Source organism: Anguilla anguilla, chromosome 4 (assembly GCF_013347855.1).
Source record: "Anguilla anguilla isolate fAngAng1 chromosome 4, fAngAng1.pri, whole genome shotgun sequence".
In the NCBI taxonomy this organism is placed as follows: Eukaryota; Metazoa; Chordata; class Actinopteri; order Anguilliformes; family Anguillidae; genus Anguilla; species Anguilla anguilla.
Window position 1 is genome coordinate 37,620,327 of NC_049204.1, and position 7,570 is coordinate 37,627,896.

At 37.7% G+C, this 7,570-nt stretch overlaps 1 pseudogene; it reads right to left on the bottom strand.

The window, feature by feature from the left end:
- Nucleotides 1–4,548: 4,548 nt before the first annotated feature.
- On the bottom strand, nt 4,549–6,612 carry LOC118225295 (annotated as a pseudogene).
- Nucleotides 6,613–7,570: the final 958 nt, after the last annotated feature.

The following is a 7,570-nucleotide window of genomic DNA, read 5'->3' on the forward strand; positions in this document are numbered from 1 at the left end:
AGAATGGTGCAATAAACAAAAAAATCCAAAGAGCGGCTTTTCTATGGCTTAGAACATCTTGTTAATGAGAGAGGTCAGGGGACAATGGGCAGACTTGTTCAAGCAAACAGAAATGCAATAAATATTCAAATAACAGCTTATTTTACAATAGTGGTGTGCATAAAGGCATATTGGAATGCACTACATGTCGTACCTTGAAGCAGATGGGCTACAGCAGCAGAAGACCACGCCGAGTTCCACTTCTCTCAGCTGAGAACTGGAAGATGGGGCTATAGTGGGGAGGAACTGAGTGATGTTATGAAGTCAGCATGGGCCAAAATCCCTAAGAAATAATTACAGCACCTTGTTGAAACTATGCTGCAAAGAATCACAGCAGTTTTTATACTGGCCATAAGGAGTAAACGTTGTTCTTTGTGACATGGCGCACTATCCTGCTGGAAGTATCCTTTTGAAAAAGGGTAGAATGTGGCCACATTTTGGTTTCACCATGTAGACATTACAGCACTTTTTATAAATAGTCCCCCTATTTCAGGGCATCATAACTTATGGGACAAATGGCATAAGAGGGGTTTCTGAATAGTCAAGTGTGTCCAATTTCTTCCTTCATGCAGGTATAAGACAGCTTTAAGTATCTAGCCTTGATTTTAGGCTTTTGATTGCCTTCGGACTCTGTTATTGGTGTTTGCAACATGAGAAGTCATGAAAATGAAAGTCAAGGAATCCATTATGAGGCTGAGAAACATTTACAGCAGGCTTGAGTACAAAAACAATATGTGTACTATGTGTAATTAAGGTTAATTGAACAATTACTTCAATATTCTACGTGAAATTAAATTCATACAACCTCTGCTGGGAACTGAAACAAGACATATTTATTTAAATTTTAATGCACAATTAGTTTTTATTTTCTTTTAACATATTGAATTTAACATATAGAACAAAGTAACTAAAAAAAATGTGCATGTGTAGAAGTTTTATGAAAATTAACAAAACGTGTACATTTGACCAGGAGTGCACAAGCTTTTGCAAACCACTGTATACAGTTAAAAGCCATGTTACCTAGTTGTGCTACTGTTGAGCTTGCAGGCAGCTAGCGACTTCAAAAAACTGAACCAAGAAAAAAACAACACACAAATGAAACAATTAAGCAGGCAAGAGTGCTTAAAATTTAACTTCACACTATCTGCGGTATTACTTATTAAAATAAAAATTACATTAATTAAATTAATCTTTTAGCATTTATGATTAATAATAAGACACGTCTTATGGAAGAATAATCTTCCGAGTAAACAAGTAAAAAACTCCAATAAAAATGTTCTAAACAAATACCTCAATGTCATCCAGAAAAGTTTTTTAGAAGTCACTGGTCAACACATCATTCCCTGGATATTTATTCCCATTTAGTTTACAGATACCCTTCTTAATTGCAGTAACAGAAATGTCTGTGTAACATAAATTGGAATTCTCCATCAATATACAATGTACAGTCTTTAAGAGCAGGCGTATCACTGATGGGACATTCATCACTGGTATAAAAATGACCATAGAATTCCAATGCATATTTTGAATTATCTTTTGGGTTCTCATTTTCTGTACCATCTGTCTTAGGTTTGAAAAAGAGAAGAGTATTTAATATTCTTTCTAAATTAAAAAAAATATTTATACATGCTTTCTCTGTACTTAAATGTTGAGAATATATCTGTGTTATCTGTTTCTGGTAATAATGCTAACACAGTGATGGATGATAATAACAGATATACCACTCAAGCAGAAAAGCTGCTAGATAGCATTGACTTACCAAGATATGCATTGGGGTGATGTGACATAAACTGTAATAATGATCAACATAGTAAAGATCTATGTTTTATGTACAGTAATATTTGTGGAATCTGTCAATGCTTCTAGAAAGCTATTTTGTAAACCAAAGAATAAGGTGCATAATATTAAACCTCACTGGAATGACTATGTGGCTGAGTTACATGCTGCAGCTAGAGACACATTTAAAAGTTAGGCACAGTTAGGAAGAATTAGACAAGGGCCCTTGTTTGAGCTTAAAAAAAACTAGTGCAAGATTTAAATCTTCTCTTCACTGAATTAAAAAAATAAGGATACGATGAGGGCTAACTCACTTGCCAGGAAGTTGTGAAATAATAGTTCCTATGATGTGAAAGTAGTCAGAGTTGTGGTGACAGCATTATTATGATTTGTTCAACTGTGTTAAAAGTAATACATATATGGGTGAAAATGTTGACGAGGCTGAGAACATGGTAGTTAGGCCAGAGGAGGTCCTTCATGCTCTGTTGAGGCTTGATGACAACAAGGTATGTGGAATGGACCTTATTACTACAGAACCCCGAAAACATGCTAGCCAAAAACTTATTCCATGTCTTGCTTTTTGTTTTACTGGTTTTTCCAGTTCATGGTATCCTACCAGATTATATTCGTGTTACTTCTGCCTGTACTTAAAGACACGACTGCTAACTTAAATAGCTCCGAAGATGATCTACCTATTGTCTTAGCCAGCATTTTTTCTAAAATATTGGAGCGGGTCTTGCTGGACAGGCTTGAATTGTACATTCTTACCACTGACAATCACTTTGCTTTTAAAAGAATATAAGAAATGTGTATATTTGCCCTGAAGAAAATAGTAGCTAAATATCGAAGACAAAATTCTAGTGTTTAAGTGTTTTATTGATGCTTCTAAAGCATTTGATAGAATATATCATGGGAAATTATCACACAAAATGTGTCATAGACGTGTACCTAAATATATATTAAGAATCATAATTTTCTGATATGCTCATTAGACCATGCAGGTAAAATGGTTGCGTTATTGGAAATTCTGTAATCAACCACCTCATGCATGAGGATGAATTGGTTGTTTTTTTGTTTTTTTTGCACTTGGTCTCCATAGTGCTGGTCTCCAACAGTTATTGAAGATATGTTCCCAGTATGGTGAAGATTTTGACATAATGTATAATGCCAAAAAGAGCAATATTATGATTGTTAGATGTGAAGGGGACAGGAAATTAGTATCTGAAGAAAAACAAAAAAAAAACGTTTTCAATGTACAAAAATGCCAAGTTAATCACACATACAAAGCACCATCTATAAGTCATTCAGACTTGCAAATCTAGGCCTGCGACTAAAAGTACTGATATCAAAATTAGGCCAAGTTACAAGAAATAATATTGGTTATCTTAGCTCACAAATTTAGCATGGCGTATTCCAAAGCAATACTGCTACCCAATTATCCCTAAATTATTTTAAAAGCTACCCAACCTTGGCCCCAAGGTTGGATAGCTTTTGTATAAAAATCTGTTCTTCTATCAAGAAGTCTTCCCCCACCCTATAGGAACTGCTATCACTGTTTATAGCTGCAACTCAGCCAGCTCAGTAATTCACCTGCATTTATTTCAATCTGGAAAAATGAATTCACTACAGCATGCATGCTCTCTAGCTGACATTAAGTGTAACCACCTTTGTAACAGAGCTAACAAAGTTGCTATCTACTTTGACAAGGTTATGAACTTTATAAAAAAGTCATTCACTTTACAAGTATATTAGCTAGCTATGATGGACTTATGGCCTGCTAATGTTACGTATTCCATGCGCAATTCTGTGTTTACATCCAAATTCTAACTAAATTTCCAGGGGAGTATTAAAGGAAGCAGGATTACTGAGGTAGCTGGATAACTGGAGTAAAACCCATAATAGCTCTTTTTCAGTCCATGTTGCAGATTTGGGAGGGTTTTTAGTTTTACTCAGTGCAGTTATCCAGCAAACTCAGTAATTCTGCTCCATGAAACAGAGCCTAGAATAGCTAAATATTAAACTAGGAAAAACACAAAATGGCAGGGGCTCTACCATAGGATGTTCCTACCCGCTATGGGGTGCACTCAGTGTAAAGACCGTGTATAACACTGCCTACTTACTGTTACCAACCATCCATCCATCCATCCATCCATTATCTATACCTGCTTATTCTGAGCAGGGTCGTGGGGGGTGCTGGAGCCTATCCCAGCATGCACTGGGCGAGAGGCAGGAATACACTGTGGACAGGCCACCAACCTATCACAGGGCACACACACCATTCACTCATACAGTTATACCTATGGGCAATTTAGAGTCTCCAATTCGCCTACCTGCATGTCTTTGGACTGTGGGAGGAAACCGGAGCACCCGGAGGAAACCCACGCGGACACAGGGAGAACATGCAAACTCCACAGAGAAAGGCCCCAAACCGAGATTCAAACCCATGACCTTCTTGCTGTGAGGCAACGTGAAAATTTCTATATCTCCGAGCACCTTACCTTTTTGCTTTACATTTTGCTTGTAGCACTCGAGGGTGTGTTCTCAACGGAGGTTTGGGTGGGCTTGAGGAAAAAGGAGGTGTGAATGAGGTTTACAAACACAGAATCTACAAGGTCTGCAAAATCCTACATATTATATCTTGAAATAGTCATATTAAATAGTTATTGCTGCACAGCTCATTACATTGTGGGTTTTAACTGGACATTATAGCTTATTCAAACTGAATGGCATTGAAAAAATCACATTTTATTGTTCTACAATGATTTAGAAACAATTGCACATTTTCATAATGTCCTGTAATAAAGATATTGAACAAAGACATGAAAATACAAATAGAAAAAAAAATACAAATGTTAAATCATTAAATGGAGCAGTGGTGCTACCATGTGTGGCCTGCACAGCCAATAATATATTCCAAGGCATGGAGGCTATTAGCATCTAGAATTCTGCAGGACTGATGCCACTATTCCATGGTTATCTCACACTTATTGCAGAGCCACCAGAATCCTTAACTGTTTTTTTCCCTACACAACTGTTTTTCCTACCTGTAACATCATAATTAGGAAGACTGATGTCAGAATAATCCATTCTGAAAGTCAGGGACAGTCAGGTTCAAATTTCATTTCCAAGCTACAATTCCCATTCACACTAACACATTGTGAAAACCAAATTTGGTTATTTGATGAAAATGTGAACTGTGATTGTCCATCTTCAACCATATTAGGTCCATAATCAAATTCAGGATTATCATAAGTGCTCACTGACCCAGCATCAGTTTCTTTATTTTCATTGTTGACTTTTTCTGAACAGGTGCAGATTTCAAAGAAAGTCAGAAAAACAGGAATGAAAGCAATTCCATGCACTGCCCCAAACAAGATGACCAGGAACAGGATTTTGAAGATGGTTCTGAATATGTAACTCTGTGATGCTGATAGCACCAACACCCCCAGTATGGTAGAAACAGCTCCCTGAACTATGGGATACCCCAGGGTGTAGAGTGCATCAATTACCTTTCATTGGGTTTATCTTTACCGCTTGAGACAAGGCATAAGAAATGTGTGCAGAGAAGTCCACAGAAAAGCCAATGCAGATAACCAGATTGATCATGGATATGGAATCAAGATTAACATCCCACAAGGTCATGAAGCCAACAACACCCACAATGACAAAAGCAATGGCAAAGGTTACCCAAAGCGAGCAGAGAGGGTTTGGAATCAGCAAGAGGGATATGACCAGCATGGCTGCTGTGGCCACTAAAATATTCTGAATAGTATTACTACTATGACAACATACTGGTCACAATAGATGAATGCAGGGTGATGAACCATAAAAGAATAATTCTTATTATTATCAGAACAATTTGCTGCAACCGCTCTTCGCTTATTCAACATGTTCTTTTCTTTATCACCATCATCTGTATTTATTGTCTGGATAAAAAACCGGGAGGCATAAATCTTGTCATTGGTGAAGTTAACATCTTGCTTAAAGTAAGTTTTTTCTAAAAATCCAAGTAAGTGGGATTTAAATTCAGTTTCATTATTTATATTACATATGGATTTTACATACTCTTCATAAACATTTAGCGAAGACACAAATAAGCTTCAGTCAACAAATGGTAGACTTTGAAATATTTCCAAACTTGAGTTGAGAGCTGCTCGTTCTGTTTTGCTCCAATATTGACATTCACCATTTAAAATCACGGTAACACTTGGACCATATGTACTACAGTACAACTTTTCATCACTGTAACACTTAATAACATAAGAATTGTCAGGGTCCAGATTTCGGAGGTCTATTCCCTCTTTTGTCTGGATACATCTGTAAATACTGCCAGCCAAGTAAGTAGCATAAAGCAGGGTCAGTAAAACTTTGCTCCATGATTTGGTCAAGAAGGGTCCACAGTAATCCTTAAAAAGTCCACTTATCGGATGTCCATTTACTGGTTCTACATCATCATTCTTTTTCTTACATAATTTACTTTCACATTTATATCTTCCTTTGGGGTATTGGAATTCAGCCTTCCTGCAGGTCAGCCAGTGCACTTTCTTCTCTCCTTCCATTCAGTGCCATGAAGGCACCAAAGAAAGTGATGTTGTATATACAACAGAACAGGATAGCTGTGGCAGTGTAAAGGCAGAAAGACTGCACTGAGCGGAACTGTGTCATGAGACCAATGTAGAAAGCCAAGATGTCCGTCAGCGTGGTGATGGTGATAGAGATGGCTGCCTTTTTGTATGTGTCTGCCAGACGCTTCTCAACACTGTCGCAAACATTGCTCTGCTGCCAGGCGGAAATCATGATGAACATGTCATCAACACCAATCCCTTGGAAAGAAGAACAGCGGTTGTATTAGTATTCATGCAGAATTCATTTTAATAATTGATGATTCATCAGTCTTTGATGTGAATAGCTATGTTAAACTGTGGTAAGGCAGACTCATGAAAATCAGTATTGTGAGGCAATAATAGGCAGATCCATCACTCAAGCTTGTCCAGCACTTCCATTCTGTAAGCATTGTTGAAGCACTAGGTATTTTCTCAGTGTAATTTTCTTGTTTTGATTTGGTTGTGTAACATGCTCAATACTGTATACATCTGTTCTATTTCACATAGGGCCTACGCTAGTCATACTAATGGGATATGCTTCCACTTGGCGGCAGGATGAGTTCAAATATGACATTTCTGAAACAGGTTTGACAAGCCTGTTTTCATGGCACAGGGTTAACTGTTTGCATCTTTTCTGTCTGCTGTTAGCCCCTGCCATTTGCTTGCCTATTTGCCTCAGCTGTGATGCCAGCCTCTTCTCCCGATACCCTTGCTAGGCTGAGACTCTGGTCCAGATTTACTAAAGGATTGCGATTGTAACAAAGGGAGTTGCTACAAGGTAGCAATATCTATGTTGAATTTGCTAAACAGTCGCAATGGGTATAAACTAGGATGTATTTTGTGGGGACTATGTCATACCGGGACTTTCATTTTGATGCATAGTTAAATGTGTTCGTGCATATGTATACCTGGAGTGAACATGCTAAAACAGGGTGGAGATTATGCAAATCAGGCAAATTAAGTATTCTGTCTAATTTACTAAACCTAAAGTGTGTGGACACCTGACTTCCAACATCTCATCCAATATTATGGGCTGTTGGGGAAGTACAGAACAGTCTAGAAGATTACAGTAACATTTGCCTTCACTGGAACTAAGGGGCCTAGCCCAAACCAAGAAAAACAGCCCCAGACCTAGGGGTGTCCAGATACAT